General features: G+C 54.1%; 1 protein-coding gene across 4 annotated transcripts in view; it reads right to left on the reverse strand.

Moving 5' to 3' along the window:
• Pitpnm2 (phosphatidylinositol transfer protein membrane associated 2) overlaps positions 1-14,584 on the reverse strand; it is a 92,949-nt gene extending 78,365 nt beyond the window's left edge. For all 4 annotated transcript variants that reach the window (XM_059249841.1, XM_059249839.1, XM_059249840.1 and 1 more), the window contains exon 1: positions 14,482-14,584. The gene's annotated coding sequence lies outside the window, so the exon portion shown is untranslated. The remainder of the gene's footprint in view (positions 1-14,481) is intronic.
• Positions 14,585-18,453: the final 3,869 nt, after the last annotated feature.

Raw genomic sequence — 18,453 nt, forward strand, 5'->3', positions numbered from 1 at the left:
CAGCACTCAGCTTGTATGGCGGGTGATACGGCTAGGTCACTCCTTGAAGGTGAGGGCTATGTCTGAGACCCCTACGGTACCTCTGGACCTCAGAACTAGCAGGAAGGGGGCTCTTCCTTTGAATAAAAAGGACCCCACTCTCCAGAAAGCACTGCTACAGGGAGTAAACATGGTTAGCAGTCACTGTTTGAAAAGACAGACAATCAGAGCAAGATTAAACAAATATTTACCTGCCCTTCCTCTAATCCCTAGGCTGTTATCAATCACACTGGTTCTAATCTTGGTTCAATTTCCGGATCTGCCTGCAAGGCTCCTCCAGGCCTCCGATCTGCTCCTCAGAGCAGGGCCTCCACCAAGGAGAAACTGAAGGGGCTCCAGGGCTCCCACCTCCTGCTGTGGCCTCCTCAGGCACAGCTAGGTGTGTCTGCCTTGGATAAGGCCTGTCCTCACTACCAGCATGATCTCCCTGTGTCTTGGAAGAGAAAATGAGACCCTCCAGGCAACCTGAGAGACCACATCCTTACAGGCCTCATCAGTGTTCCCTGACAACCAGCTGTGTAAGAAAGGATGTCGGACATAGTGTCCAGGCTCAGCCTCTAATTTGATCCCCGAGGGCCTCTGGGAAGCTGCTTCTGTCACATTCCTCACCAGTGTCCCCACCCCACCCCCTCTCCCCACCCCCTTATCACTCCACCCCCTACCCCTGTTCCCTCACTAACTCAGAACTGTATTAAGATGTCATCCTTTAAAAGACTCACTGGCCACCAAATGCAGTTTGATCATACGATGGAATATGACTCAGCCATAAATAAGCAATGATGTACTGATCCATGCTACAAGGATAAACATGAAAGCATCATGTTCAGTGACAGACGCCAGAGAAAGAGGTCAAGACGACAGGATTCTATCTCAATGCAACATCCAGGACCGGCAAGCCGAGGGAGACAGACACAGATCAGCAGTTGCCCGGGGAAGAGGGTCTGAAGAGAAATGGGGGATTTGTGAGGTGATGGAAATGTTTTTAAGTTGACTGTGATGATAGTTACACAATTCAGAACATTTTAAACAATACCTGGATCAGCACTGTAAATGGATAGATTGAATGGTATGTGACTGTATCTCAATATTTTTAAATATTTATTTTAAATAAATATTTAATTTAGAATGCTTATTTTTAAACTTAGGAATTAACAAACTAACCCTAGACAACCGTCTACGAGTTCAGGGCAACCACTGAAGGTGACTCTGGGTAGAGACCCTCCACTCCCACATACCTTCTCTCCTCTTGCCCTTGGTGAAGCAGCTCACATCACCCTCGCAGAAGCACCCACCTGGGGCTGGGGCTGGGCTGGAGAACACCGAGATGTCAGTTTTGTGGAATGATCCAGATGGAGCCCAGAGACCCAGCAGACAGAATGTGGTCCACAGAAGTGTGACAGCCGCCCCGCCCCCATATATTTGATCTCTCCTAGCCTGCATACAGCTGGATTGCCAATGGACAGGGCTGACTCTTGTCTCTGCGAAGAAGCAGCAAGGACAAACAACCAACCGAGCAGAGACATGACTCGGACAGTTATTTATCAGTGCTCGTCAGACACAGCTATCTCCTGTCCCCACTTACGACCAGCACAGGACACCCGAGAGTTTTAGCAGCTGGGGAGGCAGGGCCAGTGGGAGACAGAGTGCAAGATGACACAGAGCCAGCAGGCCTAGACTGAGCTGACACTGCCTGAATGCTCTGGCCAGAGGCCGTCAGTCCTACCTGCTTTCCTGTGACCAGCCTCTCAACTCAGAGACAAAGGCCCTCTTCTCCAGTCATTTGAGCAAGAGACTACTGGGCTGGCCCAGTGTGGAAAGGAGGGGGGCTATAGAGCCATTTCTACCACATCCTGGGGTCCCCAGCCTTCTGTTGTGGACTGCCAGCCTGGCCAGGAGAACTAGGCAGTGCTTTCCAGAAGAACTTGTCTGGTTTGAAGCCCATCCATCCTGGGGTAACCAGACTTCGAGGTGGTGACCTGGGCTCAGAAAGCTCAGAGGAAGTTTCCCAGGGGAGGCAACCCTGACTGGCCCCAGTCTGGGGCCCTGTGTCCTTAGGTATGCCTGAAGGGCAGCTGGCCAAGGCCTGTGTTTGCCCCCAAAGCTTGAGATCTGGTGCGTCTGACTGACATGTCAGGACACTAAGGTCTCGATTGTCTTCTCTGGCCCAGGAAACCCAGCTTAAGTGCTCTGGAGACATTATCCAAACAGCTGCCTTCAACTCTGGCCATAAAGCAAGGAATTGTGGAAGCTGATAATTGAAAGAGTTCTTCCCCCTCACAGCACTGTAAATCACCACCCTCCATCTGCACTGGCCAGACAGAAGAACTCTGTCAAAGCCCAGGCCAGGGCCCTGGAGTCCACAGGCCAGCCAGCTTCTAGACGGCTGAGGAGGAGGATGGCAGCCTGCAGGAGATGTGTCCCCACTTCATCCAGAACTGTTCCAGCCTAGAACAAGTTCCCCCCAGCTCTAGCCTTAAAACTGGGCCGGCAGGGGGTCAGGCTAAAGGAAGGACAGGAAAAAGAAACAGAAGGAAGGTTTTGCAGTCTCCCCAACCTTATGGTGCCAGCACCATGCTGACCCTGGGTGCCCAGTGAGGGAGGAATGGAGCAGCGGCCATCCACTCAGAAGGTGGCTCGGACTGTGTGCGGTGTGCTCAGGCACTGGTGCCAACCAGGAAACTGCCTGGAGTGGCCTGCTCGAGGTCGACTGGCTGGATCCTGACCTCTGCCCAGACCTGTTCCCATTCTTCTTAGCTGTTCTACCATAGCCCAGGGAAAGAGACCTAGCCAGGCAGGGACCAGTCACAGCCTTCCTGCACTCACACCAGGTGGGTGATATTTTAGGATTCCCATTTTACAGGACGACCAGCGGAAGCTTAAGAGGGACAGTGCCAGACTGCCCAAGGGCACAGAGTGGCCTTCTCTCAGACTGAAACTCAGGACCTCCAGCAAACATTTACATGCAGCCCACAGCTCAGCCAGAGGCACAAGTAGAAAGAGCCAGCTTGATAAGGAAGCCAGGACTGTACAGTGAGCTGTAGCATGGACTGCATGACCTGACCGCTGGCTAGGAAGAAGATGGAGCAAGACAGAGAGGACTCCAGAAAGCCTCTGGGGTTCCTCCACACCCCAGCAACTTCGTGAGCTTCCCACCTCCCTGCTCAGGGAGAGAACAGGTCACAGGTGCCAGGGCGGCCTAGGTTCCCTGTGGGCGCCTGGTGTGTGGCCCTCCCCGTCCTGGGATGAGCTTCCCCATCTGAGAAGAGTCCAGAAGGGCTGGATAGTGGGTCTGCGTAGGAAGAGCAAAGCTGCTGATTCCTCATCCACCAGCCCTTCACAAACCCCGCCTCTGTCCTCAGCCTCCGACTATGGCCAACCCCAGTCTCCTCTCATCGCCCTATTTAGCAGTCCACACTGGCAAAACCACACACACGACAGTATTTACATCATGAGACTGTGGTCTGGTCTGCACTCAGGGCTCTGTGGTCCCTGAGAAGATGTGTTTATCTGTTCCTCACATAGCATGCTTTCTTCATTCACTTTTCTTTGGAGGCTGAAGTTCTGGGTTCTGCATCACCACAGGGGTGAATGGATCCAGTAGGCAGGCAGGACTTCAAAGGCTGTGTTAGGAGCAGTCTGTGCAACTCTGAGATCGGGAGCTTGTCAAGGGAGCCACAGGCCAGTCCCTGGGGGACTGGTTATCTCTGCTGTAGGCCCGGCTGCTGGCCTGGGCCAGCCTTGCTGGACAAAGTCACCCCTGAAGAGGACAACTAAGCCAATTAGAACCGACGGCTCTATGCTTGTCACAGCCCCTGAATGCTTCAGCTCATGGCGGCTCAGCACTGCCATCTGTACAAACAACTGTCTCTCGGGCATGCACCCATGAGCACACACCCCAATTTTACAGCCCCCCATGAAAAGAAACAAGGAAGAGGAAAGAAAAACCTTCCAGGTACTCAACAAAGTAAGACACTGTAATGTCACCAGTCTGACCCCCCCCACCTCCAACCTGTCACTCACACCAAGTCAAATGAAACTTCTAACACCACCAGGCCCTGGCATTCCTCTAGTAAAAGCCCCTAATGTTCTCCTGCATTCTCAGGTGACATCTAAACTTCACCATGCACAAGGCTCCACTCGGTTTTGCCCTCCGTCCAGCTTCCCCCAGCACAGTCCTGATCAGGCGTCACAGCCAGAATTCCAGGCTGTCTATGACAGACACGCTCCCCCCCCCAGTGCCTCCCTCAGCCATCCCCTCCACCGAGGAGGCCTTCCCTTGCATACCCAACCCCACATCTGTGTTCAGCAAACAGCCTTCTCTGTGGCCCACTTCAGATGTCAGCACAGGAGCAGAAGCCCCAGCTCCCACAGAGTGTGCTGTCATTCGCCTGGGCATCATAAAAGCATATAACTGTCCCCTCCTGTGGCTCAAGAGTGCCTTGAAACCAAGAGCCAGGCTGGTTCATCCTGGCAGGAAGACTGAGCGCGCAGGGCGCACACTTAGGACTAAGCAGCGAGTCCATGCACGTGCTACCCACTCAACGGGCCAGAGCGGTCCTGGGCTGTCCTTTGTCCCCTGAAGCCCTACAGCACAGGGCTTCCCTCCAAGCCACTCTCAGACAAGACAGCCTACTCTTCACCTGCAATCTGTAAGGACACCCAGGGCATCATTTATTTATACAGTACTAATACATGCCACTTCTCGCCAGGCCCAGCCTGCATGCTCCAATGCTCAGCCCTTGTTAAATGAGGCCACAGAGGGGGCTCCCAGGGTGCCACTTCCCATGACTGGGGACTGCATGGCCATGGTACTTTCTTCATGGTGAGTTCCCAGGGTCCTTGTCAGCTTACCGACTTTTATCTTTTCCACAAGAAGTGAAGCATCCCTGAGTGCGGCACAACTCCCCATCCAGCAGCCCCAGGTAATTGCTTCTGGCTGAGAGGAGGCGGCGGAGGAGGAAAGACAGGGAAGGGAAGGCACAAGGAGAGGAACCACTGGATGCCAAGAAAGGCAGGAAGATGGAGACAGGCATGGGGGGCTGGGGCGGGGAGGGCATAGCCACAGGTCGGGGAACAGCTGGAATTCCTGCCTGTGTGAGCTCCGTCCAAATGAGGGCCACCTGGTGAGCTGGCCTGGGGTCTGGCAGTGAGAACATGGGAGTGGGGGTGGGCCGAGATAAACAAAGCGGCGCTCTCACTAAGAGGGTGGATCAGGGAAGGGTAAAATGAGAAGAAAAACACCAGATGAGGTACGCAGAGCCTCCAGCAGGAGCACTGCCCAGGGCCCTGCGATCCTCCAGGCCGGCCTCTTCCTTTCCAGCTCTGCTACACCACGAGAAACTGACAGAACTGCAGGCTGCAGGACCGGCCACCAGCCTTAGCATAACCTATTTCCCAGCCATGCAGCCGTCCCCAGGACCCTCCTGCCGGATCACTTGCCCTTTCCCTCTACAATGGTCACTTAGTGCTGAAGAAGACCTTAGCAGTCCCCCTGCTGTCTGCAGCCCCCAACATACAGCACGCTTTTCCTTCCCTCTCCTTAGCAGAACCTCCCTCCTGTACCCCACAGGAACAAGTGTGCTCAGGCAGGGAGCTGGGGAGGGAGTGGATCTCTCTGAGTGCACAACATGCAAGCCTGCTGGCCTGGCAGCAGCAGTGGTGGCATGGTTGGGGAGGTGTTCCAGCAGACTTATTTAGAGCTGAGCCCCCGTCCACACGCTCCCCCAATGCTGCCTGCCTGCCTGCCTGCCTGCCACTGGGGCTTTTCAATCTGTGTCTATATTTATCACTTGAAGCCGTTGGGATAATGGCAAGGCCAGAAATAGCCTTGAAGACATTCACGTGAAGCTGATGGGCAGGTCCCCAGATCCCAGGCTGACCTCACCCCAACATCTGCCTCTTGGCAGTAGGGGATGGGGAACAGCTGGATGGGGCCGGGCAGACAGTTACAGACAGATGGGAACAACATAATCCCTCTTCCCCTGCTGGCCTTAGCCCTCTGTAGTGAGGCAGGGGACACGTCCGAACTGATACATCACAGCTGCCAGGCTGAGGGGAGAGCGAAGGTGACACGCTTTCTTGACGTCAGCGTGCTAATCGGAGCAGACCTTCCAGCTCAGAAAGGAGAGGAGAACTAAGGCAGCGGGTCCGGGCTCACGGAAAGCAGGTCATTGCCACCCCGGGGAACAGCCCTCCTGCTTGACCCTCAAATCCAACCTGCATGTGCCTGGGGGAGGGGGGGGGATGAGACCTGCTTCTTATATACCCAACACCTTTTAACCTAGAGTGGAAAGAAGATGCACGGACAGTCCTGCTAGCCAGAGCACTAAGGACCCCTGCTCCTCTTCTCGAACCTCAGTGTCGAGCCAAGGCCCTCCCAGTTGGAAATAAAGTGTCCAAAGGACTGAACCTTCAGTTTGGAGACAAGGCCCTGCTCCATCACCAATGGCATGGTGGGTAAGGCTCAGCATTTTGAAGGCCTAATGGCACTGTATTCTGGGCTCTTCCAGAAAAGTAATACTCTGGGGTCCCATACAAATGCTGTCCTTCCCTGGGGAGAGAGGGCTGGTCTACCGTGCTCTCTGAGAAACTGGGCTCTGGGTGCTAGAGAGGCCTGGAACAGGCCAAGAGGAGCTTCAGGGGTATGCTGGAACCATAACCAGGGGCTGAAGTACAGGCAGGGCACGGGGTCAGCAGGGCTCCATCACAGCGGAGAGCCAGGGTAAGGTCAGAAACATGTGGATGGAGGAGTGAGACTCCTTCCTTCTGGTAGCAAGTACACAAGGGCCACAGAGATGCCACAAGGACAGTGAGTTCCTTGAATCCCATGGTGTCAAAGTCTCTACTGACACCTGCGCTGGGTGCCCAGCCTCTGTCCTGCACCCTGCGCTGGGGGCCCAGCCTTGGTCCTGCACCCTGCGCTGGGGGCCCAGCCTCGGTCCTGCACCCTGCATTGGGTGCCCAGCCTCGGTCCTGCACCCTGCGTTGGGTGCCCAGCCTTGGTCCTGCACCCTCTAAGCTTATACTTAGCAACCTGGCATTTCCTGAAACTCCAAGCACAACAAGAACTTTGAGGACTAAAGGCAGTGATTTGTGCTATTCTGTCTGCGTTTTCCTTCTCTCCCAGGAAACTCGTCTGCACTCTTCAAAACCCAGCTGACTTGTTCCCTCTTCTAGGAGATCTTCCCCGTTAGGCAGCTAACTGCTGTCTTCTTTCTGCTCCAGCTGCACTACTGGCCTCTCCAGCCATGAATCACAAGCTCTAGTCTACATCTGTCCCTCCAGCCCAGAAGGACTATTCTTCCACCTCATTGGGTCCCACTGCCCGGCCAGATGAGAGCATGAACTAATTCCAATCCTGATGTTCACCTACAGCTGTCATTATACAACAACAACAACACACCAGGGTGGTGCCCAGGACAGAGGCAGATCTGGGTGATCTCTCAATGCCTTGCCAGCCTGCTCACTGCTAGGTTGGGAAGCTGCTGCTCTGCTGGGACATGTCAACAGAGCCAGCAGCAAGGGAGGAGACCCACCTTCCTGCTAATAGGCTGGCGGCCATACCTATAGTGCTGGGGCTTCCCAGGAGGCTTTTTTCTTTCTTTCTTTGTTTTTCTTATTTTCTTTTTTCCTTTAAAGAAATATAAGCCAGGCAGTGGTGGCGCACACCTTTGATCCCAGCACTCAGGAGGCAGAGGCAGGCGGATCTCTGTGAGTTCAAGTCCAGCTTGATCTACAGAGCAAGTTCCAGGACAGGCTCCAAAGCTACACAGAGAAACCCTGTCTTGAAAAACTTTCTATATGGAAGGCAGAGGCAGGAAGATCTCTGTGAGTTCAAGGCCAGCCTGATCTACATAAAGAATTCCAGTCCAGTCAGAGCTACATGGTGAGACCTTGCCAAAAGGAAGGAAGGAAGGGAGGGAGGGAGGGACAGACAGAGGAAGGAAGGAAGGAAGGAAGGAAGGAAGGAAGGAAGGAAGGAAGGAAGGAAGGAAGAAAGGAGAGGGGAAAAGGCCACTCCTAAAAGGCCAGCTCTGTAAAGAGCACCAGCAGGCAGGGCCTGGAACAATCACAGCAGCTGACATGTGCAGTTTGGTCCCAGGACTCCACAGACGCTTACCTGCTCAACCCTCACAGAGACTTACATAAGCCCTGATACTGCCTCTTCTCACTGATGGGGAAAGTGAGGCACAGAGACCTGAGGGGACCTGCCCAAGGTGTTTCAGGCAGTTTGCACACGTGAAGGAAGGCTCTTAGCCGTGCGCTTGCCGAAGGCCTGACCGCGCTGGCTCCGGGCCAGTGTTCTTGCTCCCTATGCTGTCATCCTTCTCGAGTCTGAACTGTCCACGGGGGTCCTTCCTAGCTGTTCAAATCTGCACCTGTGCCCCCCACCTCATCCATCGTGTCCCCCCCACCTCATCCATCGTGTCCCCCCACCTCATCCATCGTGTCCCCCCCCACCTCATCCATCGTGTCCCCCCCACCTCATCCATCGTGTCCCCCCCACCTCATCCATCGTGTCCCCCCCCCCCGTTGACCCCCCTTCAAGTCTATTATTTCCAGTGGAAGGGAAGAATGCTGGGGTCAAAGGGCAGATGAGAAGGAAGGGTAGGGAGCTGAAGGGGGAGTCAGGGAAAGGGAGAATCAACCAAATGAAGTACCTATTGAAAGCCATTCCTTTGTAAGCTACTAAAAAATGAAAGTTTTTAAAAGGACACCTGTGACATCAGATGTGCCTTGAGGGGACATCTGATAGGCCAGTCCTGGGTGGCTGGTGACGCAGCAGGTCCCCAGTGCACTCTCTGACTCGTGCTTTAATGAACTCCTCTGCAGTGACCCATCTCCCCAGGTCATCTGTCCTCAGAATGACAAGTGGAGAGAGCAGTGTTTAGGAAGGAGAACAGGATCTAGGGGAGCTCAGACCCTGCGGGAAGCATTCTCCGGACAGAGGAGAGGATGGCTCCCCCTGAGCCCCACACAACACAGCCCTGGCTTCTCTGCATGGGGCACATTTAATTCGTGCTGGCCTAACGACTGCCCTACTGAGGCCACTCCTCAACCCAGGGGTAAATCGGCAACCCGCTTTTCATAGGCAGACAACAGCCAAGAGAAGGGTAAGTCCTGCAGCTCTCACAATGTGGGGAACAGCACCCAGCCTTGGGTCCCAGGCACAGGGGGCCTAGAGCACCAGTCTACACTGGAGAGTCCCAGCAGAAACGGCAGAGGGCCTCTAGGCTGAGCAAGTCAGATGCTGCAGGCCAGCACAGGAGGAGGCTGTAGGGGGGGGGGGGGGGCTGCAGCCTAGAGGAGGATGCAGAGGGAGCTAGAGGTGTGTCTTCACAGTCCCACGGTCCTTTGGTTTTGTTTGCTGGAGTTTTATTTTGCTTTGCTTGGACATGTTGGCACTGAACTTGAAATCCTCTCAGTTCAGCCTCCTGAGTGCAGTTACCAGGCCACTCTGCTCAGCCTCTTGGCTACGTTTTCAGGGCACGAAGTGTCTCTGGTTGCTTTTCTGCCCTCACCCTCCATCCTTGAGAGGTGCCAGCAAGCTCTCCAGAAGCTTCTGTACACAGATGCCTGGAGTCTGGCCGCCCCCCCCCGACACCAGGAACCTGGCCCTGTTGCTCTGCCTGTGGTGCCATGTTCTTAGCCATGTCCTGTGACTGCCAGGCTCCTCACCAGAGCAAAGGGCAGGTGCCAGAGGCAGTCTGTAAAGCAGCCAAGGGCAGCAATCTCCATGCTGCTGCTCCTCAACTGTCTGTGCACGGCGAACGGAACAGGCTGAGTTAAACACTACAAAGGAAAATCAAACTGCATGCCTGCTTCCACTCTGGCCTACAGACTCACACCTCCTCAAGAGAACAGAAACAAGACCTCCTCTATCTTCTCCAGGTGGCCCCCTGCTCAGGTCTAGGACACCCAGGTCCTATTTTTTGGACCCAGGGCATAGCACAGACCTCTTCTATCCACCAGCTAGAGAGCATTGTAAAGGTTGTCATTAGAAACACAGTGACCAGCCACAGCCCCTTCCAAAGAAACAGCAAGGAGACACAGAAGAGTAATGGTGTCAGGAGTACAGCAGGTCCTCCTGGCTGTAAGTGATGTCCATTCTCGGTGACACAGCAGGTAGTAACCATTCTCGATTATTACAACAGGTGAAGGCAAAGACTGAAGAGGAGACCATGGCAGACGTGAGCTCTGGCAGTGCACACTGGTGTGTTTGGGGGATAGGGAGGCTGTTTCATTCCTTAGATCAAGGATCCCCTGACTTTGGCCAGTCTTGAACTTGCCTCAAACGTGAACATTTTGCCCCACCTCTACCACACACACTTTGGCTGACCCGTCAGCTCCTGGAGGGTAGGAAGGTCTCTCCCTGGCCTCTGCCCTTCCCTCAGCAGCAGCTCAGTAAAAGCTGAATGAAGAACACCGTGAGCTTTGGCTTTGATTTGCCCAGGGCCTCAGCTATCACAGGCAGTGCAATTCAGCTAGAGCCAGAATCTTGGGCAACAGCCCAGAGAGAGCTGCCGAAGGCCTGGAGTGCCAAGAGCCTTCAGCGTGTAAAGCCTCGGGCCCTGTCCATAGCAGAGGACGCCCGCCACCCACGGTGAGGCCGGCACTACCAGACCCCACTGCTCAGCTGTAGCAGTGTGGGGCCGGCCCTTTCGCCTGTGGCTCATATGGCCGCACAGGCCTTCTCCAGGGAACCACCCAGCTCAGCTGCAAACGACTGGACGTAGATTCCAAACTCCCAACTCTTGGCTCTGTCACTAACCAGCTTGACTTTGGACATGAAACTTCCTTTACTGGGCTTCAGTTTCCCCACAGGTTACATCAAAAGTCAGGTCAGAAGGTCTCCTGGGTCCTCCAAGGCTACAAGAACCCTCTTTTAAATGTGGATTAAAGCCTCCAAGAGTCCTTCCAGGTCTACTTGAAGACAGACCTGGAGTTCACCAGCCACTCCTAGGTCCAAGCACCCACACCTCCCATCACCGCAGCATCCTCATGCTCTTCCTGCTTCTTCCCTCCCCCTCCAGCCGGTTCACAACACAGCAGCCACTGATCCTGGTCCTCAACTGTCCAAACGCTTTCACGGCTTCACATCAAAGTCAAGGTCAAGGCCTTAACACCAACCTATAAGGCCACGCCCTCTTCCCTCTGTGACCTCTTCCCTCCCCCACCATTTCCCAGTCAGTCCCAGACATTCTCTCTCAGAGTCCCCCTCTCCCCTCCTTCCCTCTCCCCACCTCTGACAGTACAAGGCCTCACGCACACCAGGCAATGCCAGGCACAAAAGCTCTACCACTAAGCTGTATTCTCAGGCCTTACTGTCCAGTTTGTTGAACATCCTGAATGACTGTACTATTGTATTACAATTGAGAGACGTTAGATATGTTTGAGAGGTAGGGTCTACTGGGAGGTCTGAGAACACTGGGAACTTGCCTTCAAAGGGGAAAAAAGACCCCACCCCGGGGCTGGGGATTTAGCTCAGTGGTAGAGTGCTTGCCTAGCAAGTGCAAGGCCCTGGGTTCGGTCCTCAGCTCTGGGAAAAAAAAAAAAAAAAAAAAAGACCCCACCCCATTGCTCTTCTCCTGACTTTCATTCCCGGTCTTGAGGGAAGAGCTCTGCTTTGCCACGTACAGCGCCATGATGTAAGACCTAGCATAGGCCTAAAAGCAACAGGAACAACCAGTCAGGGACCAGAGCCTCTAAAATCATCAGTCAGCCCAAACCTTTTCTCGTGATAGCTGGATTACCTCAGTAACAGTAGCTGGCTCACACAAAGCATGCTTCATCAGGTGATCCTGAGCAGCGGAGAGAACGCCAGTCAGACTCGCTGCCCGGATGGAAAGACTGTCCTCAGGGGACTGCATGCCAGGGGAGGGGAGGCCTGCAGGCAGACAGTGAGTCCTTGGAGGTTTGTGGCAAAGTCCGAGTCCTGTGTACTGGTGGACGTGAGTCAAAGCGGTCCATCAGGCCACAAGAATACAGACAGGACAAGGCAGCAGGCACCAAGTGCAGAGATGGCTCCAGCCTGGCCCGACCACCGGATCTCACCCGGCTCTCCCACCAGCACTGTGGGCAAAGCAGAGAGCTGAGCACAAGCGTTTGCCTCTCAGGGACCTCGGGGTGCTGCCTGTACCCCATGTCATGTCATTAGGCCCTTCCCATTTTGTCCTTTCCTGGTCCGGGCTGTGATGTGGCCTGGACCCAAGGGAATAAACTGGCCAACTTTTTCACATGGGGACAAGGCTGATCACAAAGAGAGATAAGAAACTGTGGCTCAGAGGCTCAGCTGCCCAGGTGACACAGCCACCTAGGTCCTGGCTTCAGCTCAGGTCGGGAAAAGGTAAGGGAGGTGGGCAGACACCCAGAGTCGATGTCCATTACTCCTGTGCTCTGAGACCCTACACAGGCCCTCTTCCTCTGGAGGAGACAGTGACCTTCCAGAGGCCTGTCACACAGACAATGGCAGGAAGTCCCCCTCCCTGAGCCGACCCCAGGAAGTCGGAAGGAAGCCAAGAAGGCCTGCACTCCAGCCTCAAGGACGCGGAGGTGCAGGCAAGGCTGAGAGCCCTAGGACGTCACTCAGAATGAAGTGTGTTCAGCTTGCTGAGGGTAAATGCTCTCCCCGGCTGGGACCCTCTTTGGGGCAGACTCTCTGATGCCCCTGCCTCTGGGCCAGGCAAAGGAAGAAGATGCCAGGTTGCCTGGAAACAAGCCAGTCCTCCTGCCGCGCCCTGGAGCCCACCACCCTTCTGGAAGAAAAGAGCTTGGTGTTCCTTTGGAGAAAGAAACTTCTCTAAAAATAAACTCTTGGGCCCTTTCCTTCCTCACCCTGGCAGAGGAGGGCAGGGGAGCATTCCTGTTCTCAGTCACCCCGACAGCGCTGCTCGCCACTCAGAGACTTGCCTTCTGCTCAGAGCTCTGTGCCCATCATGTTACTACGAACTTCCAGGGCAGCTCAGAGGCCCGCAGCGAGCAAACACGATTGTGCCATTCGGCCTGTTGTTTGCAGGACAAGCTGAGGCACCAAGAGAGGTACAAAGTCTCACCCATCAAAGGGCCCTCAGACTGACAGCACACAGGCACACACAGTGACAATAACCTTATCAGAGGTACGGCGGTGAGCCGGGACAGTATGAAAAGGAAGGATGGGTCAGTATGGTTGGGGGCTTACACGGAAGGACTTGAATGGGCTCGGGAGGGAAGAGGGGAAGCTGGCGAGCAGAGTGGGGAGAGGGGACTTCAGGACACTGGCACACACAGAACGCACCAGGATATAACTGCTCACATGGGGGCCTCTGTCTGCTTTGTTCACGCTGCACCCCTGGCCCCCGGAATAGTACCCCCTCTTCGGCGTTTACAGGCAGGCACAACACGCACACCACACCTAATGTCTACCGAGCATTTGATAAATGTTTGCAGGATACGGGAGTGACGCAGGGAAGTCACTGAGAACCTTGGGTAGGCGGGCTGTGAGGCCATCACCTCTGCAAGCTCACTGATGGCAGCTGCTAAGCAGGAAAGAGCCCCTTCCTGTGAGAAAGGAAACAGGAAGTGGAGGCCCCAAGCCAAAGCAGGGGCAGGGTCCCTCTGAGCACCAAGAGGTGACAACAATGTTCAGGCCCTGCAGGGGAGGGTTCTCTGGGGACCCTGACTAATGTTGGAGCACATGTCCAATCATGGGGCGCAGACCTGACCCCCCACAGAAGCCGTGAGCTGGGGCTGAGCATGCTGATGTCGCTATTTCCATACCCTCCTGTGCAGAGACACCTTGGAACGTGAAGTAAAACAAAACAAAAAACAACAAAAACCCATAACACAGCAGCTCTCTCCTTAGCACTTGGAGGCCTTTTCTTGGCAAGTGAAGAAAATGAGCAATTAGAGAAAAGAACAGCTCTTGGTGCCAGCCTGCAAGCAGAAGCCAGAGGCAGCCCAGGCAGCCCTGTGCCCCGGAGCTTCCTAGTGAGGAAGGAGCCCTGAGGGAAGGGACCAAGAGCAAGTCAGGGCAGAACCCAAAGGCCCAGACACCGCATCTGGAAAGCTGAGAAGCGTCCAGAAAGCAGAGTCCGAGGGAATTTAGGGAGGAAAGGGAAAGTCGCTTTGCCACCTATTCTATCCATAGAAGCCTCCACGTAAAACAGCAGGCCAGAGGAGACGTGGAGACAACATGCACAAGAAGCAGAGCGGGTTCCAAGGCACAAACCCTAAGAAAACACATGGAGGCCAGTTTCTGGGTCACTGCTGCAGCTTGTGGGCAACAGGGTGAGCAAGCAACCCAGCCTTGGCTCTTTGAAGAGGTCAGAGGGCCCCTGGGGTCCCCAAGGAAGAAGTCACCTTCAAGTCAAAACTCCTGCCTACGGCGGCAAAGGCTCCAACAGCCCTCCAACTTTCAAGGCTGGGCAGGAAGGCGGGGCCACTGTGCAGGTAGTCAGTCTTTACCTGTGGATCTGAGCAGCTCTGTCGATGTCTCCACACAGGAGGAACGATCAGTTTGTCCACAGAAGGGAGTCGGGACCAGGACATGTGCCAGCATCCTGCAGGGAGAAACCCAAAGGTAGAAGACATGAGTCACCTGAGCTCCTCATTACTCTATACCGATCAACAGGGAAAGTTGCAGAGCCAGCCTCAGCCTGAGCAACATCAGGCCCAAAGCCTTGGTGGAGCAAGAGCGCCAAAGGGCTGTGTATGACAGGGAGGTATCCATTTTACAAATCCTGATGAATGCATTCGGGGAGGAAGGCCTAGCTCAGAACCAGTGATGGCTCTACCTCCACACTGTCCAGTTAGGAAAACTGCACAGGGAGTGAGGACTGGTGCGTCAGCACACAGCTGCCGTCTCACAGACGACCAGAACTCTTGGCTTCCAGCCTCAGGGTTTTACTCAGGACCCTGTTAGGATTGGGTCATCAGGCCACAGGGTGGGGGTGGGGAAGGGACAGCTGGAAAACTAGGCAAAGCAGGAAGGAGTCGGGAGACACTTGGCTGGACACTTGGTTGGAAGATGCAGGTGGCCTCCAGCCTTGCAGTAAGCCTCTAAGACCCTAAGACACATTAGGAACAGATGCCCATCTCTACTGAGTACCCAGAGGCCAGAGCAAGCTCACAGAGCGGGCTGACAGAGAGAGAACTGGATTTTAGAGAGTCCCAGGTCCAGCTGGTCTTACAGACAACAGACTACCCCCAAGCCCCAAGGAAGCCACCGCTCAGGCCAAGGCTGCCACAGGAGCCTGAGAATGCCCAGGTCCACAGCTCAACACCAGTCCTCATCAGTCACACATTTAGGAGTCCCTCTTCCCTGCGCCTGTACCTATCTACGAACAGGCAGCTGTCCAAGAGGCCCTCCAATGACCTTCCCTCCAGTTCCAGGCAGGTTACAGACACGAGAATATTTCAGGGACCAATGACCAAGTCCAGGACAGTCCTAGTTCAAAGGCTGATGTCAGGCACCAGAGCCAGTAAGCCACGGGTCCCATCAAAGCAGTCTTGACAGAGGTAAGCGTGAAACCCAAGGGACGCTCAATGGAGGACCAGGATGACAAAGTGATCAACTGCCGGTAAGCCACACAGCCAGCCAAGGCAGAGGAGAGGAAGAGGGAATGGGGATGTGCAGAGAGCTAGTGATGCACAGCAGTGGGAGGTGTGGCTGCAGGGAACGGCGGCTCTTCACACACCACCCACACTGCCCATCCTACACCCCAGGGAACACCGTGGTGAGGGAGCAAGCAACTTCTGGGGGCTGGCCTTCAGACCCAGGCTCCTCGGCGGTCCTGCCTCTGCCTCTTGCGCTCATGCACACATCCTTCTACTTCCCTGACCCCGGAGCCAGCGCCGCGTCCCAGGTTCCCCACAGCCCGGTAGTGGCAGCTGCTCAGGCTGCCCAGTTCACTGTACACACACCTGGTGCTGCAGCTCCCCCAGCTCCACACAACTGGACCATCCTGATTCTTAGCTTTCTCTGCCTGCCACACTTCTCAACAGCTATGAGGTCATCATTTAGTGTCCCCACATTCGAGGTAAGGGAAACTGAGGAGGGAAGAGGGTTTGCCATGGTAACACCTTGGTTAGTGGTTAGAGCCAGTTTTGTCAGGCAAGCCTCTCCATTCTGCAGGACGAGCCTCCCCATGGGTGAAAAAGGTCAACGGTGACTCACACCCAGCGGAATCACGTCTGCAGAGGCTAGGGGAAGGAAGACTCCGGGACAAAAAAAAAAAAAAAAGCAAAGAGGGAGCTGTGGGGACTTATGCCCCAGACCAAACCCGCCTCAGATCTGAGATGCATGCAGCACCAGGTTAAGTAGCAGCAGGTCTCAGAGCTCAGGACAGGTGCACAAAGCCTGTTAGAATGAAACAAAAATACATCACTGGTCAACCCAAGTTCCCTTCAACGACCTGGAACACACACAGGGAGAAGTGAAGCATCCCCCTTGCTGAAATCTGTTGCAAGCCTGCTCCATGTCGTTAGCCATGACCCCAGGAGCTGGGGTCTACACTTAGATAATACAGCGTGTGCTGCTATTCCTAGGAGCAAGAAGAAAATACTTTGCTACCTTGTGCTAAACTTGAACCTCCAGAATGCCCCTCAAAGATGTTGAGAATTGCAGGAGAGAGAAAAAGGAAACCACACCAAACCCGCTCGAGAGACAAGAGCAGCAAGAGCTGGAATCACTTTCCTGAAAAGTTTTCAGATCCCTGGTGCTGTTTCAGTTGGTGGAAGTGAACCGGTACGCGGATCTGCTTCTCTACATGGTTTCCATTAATAGAATATCAGTCTCTCCTCATCCCCACTAAATAAATGTCAAACAAACACTTAAAGCATACCGGATTGGTGGGGCGCCAAGGCACTCCCTTGCCCAGACGTCCGCATGCCTCAAGCCGGCGGCCCCGGCTGGAAACAAGTACGGGTGGGTAGTGAGACTGAAGCCACCAGCCCCGCTGTCTCCACCCCCGTTGACATGGAGACTGAGGCAGGTGGCTCCAAAGCAAACTGTCCAGGGCCGTGGAGAAGCAAGGTCACCAATTTTTCAAAATTTACATATACCCTACAATGCCATGAAGCTCACCCTTTAAAAGCACAGTTATTATCGTTAGTGCTTATTGGTCCACTTACAAGGGTGTGCAGCCATCACGCTGTCTTAGTCTATAACATTTTTTTCACTCTTCAAAGAAACCCAGCACTCATGACAGTCGCTTCTCAGTCTCTCTTCCTTTGCAGCCCCTGGGGACCACTAATTTGCTTTCTGTCTCTGTAGATTTGCCTATTTTCGACATTTCGCATCAGTGCAGTCATACAGTGCACGGCCCTTTCACGTCTGGCTTCTCTGCCTAGGGTTGTGTTTTCAGCAATCACAGTAAGTGGCAGTATGCTATTCCTGTTTTTAATGTCTTAATTTTTAATGTAATTTTTTTTTGCAGTGCCGGTGACTGAACTCCAAGTCTCACAAATGCCAGGCAAGCTCTCTGCCTCTGAACCATATTCCCAGCTTACTTCATTCCTTCTTATAACTGAGCAACATTCTGCTGAATGGAAAGAACGCAGTTTTGCTTCTGTTCATCTGGCATTTGACATCTGGACAGTGCTGACAGTTATGAAGAAGCTGCTGGGAATGCTTATGGACGAGTTTTTATGGGGACATGTTTTCGATCTTCCTCAGTCTTTAAATAAAATATATAATTTAGTTTGCTTGTTTGTTGCTGCCCTGGGTAGTAGACCGAGGGCCTCATGCATGCTAGGCAAATGCTCACCACTGGGCTACATCCCCAGGTCAATGTCAGCCACTTCACGTACACCAGGGAAAAATACATCTGCATTTTGACAACTATCAAAACTCAACAGACAGCCTGGGTACTGAGTGAGACGAGTTCCTCTCTTGGTCCTGCAGCCAGAACCTCCTTCCTCTACCCAGAGTGTCTGGGAGGAACTGTGTGACCAAATCAGGCCAGGGATAGTCTGTCCACAGGACTAAGTATGAGACCCACGTGGGGACTCAGCCTAGAAGCAGCAATGGGACCACGATGCTCTCTGGGGGCGGACTGCGGACAGATGGGCTCTGAAGTCAGGCTCGACACAGACTCTGAGGCCTAGTGAGCCACTGAGACTCTCTGGGACTCGGTTTTCTTATCTGAGAGAATGGACACCAGTACAGACTTGGCACATCTATGAGAACGAGTCTGAGAGCAACCACTTAGCCCTGTCCTGGGCCCAGACCACTGCCGCCTTCACTACTTCATAGACACATGGGCATACACCAGACCCTGAGGTGAGGGCCCACCACACAGCCACATCTGGGCATGGGGACTCAGACAGTCAGGGGCTGAGCTGTATGCCCAGTTCCCCACATCCCATTCCAGCTCTGCTTTTCTTCCCCACCCTTGAGATAAGGGTCTCACTATGTAACTCTGGCTGGCTTCGAAC

This window comes from Peromyscus eremicus, chromosome 23 (genome assembly GCF_949786415.1).
Source record: "Peromyscus eremicus chromosome 23, PerEre_H2_v1, whole genome shotgun sequence".
NCBI classification, from domain to species: Eukaryota; Metazoa; Chordata; class Mammalia; order Rodentia; family Cricetidae; genus Peromyscus; species Peromyscus eremicus.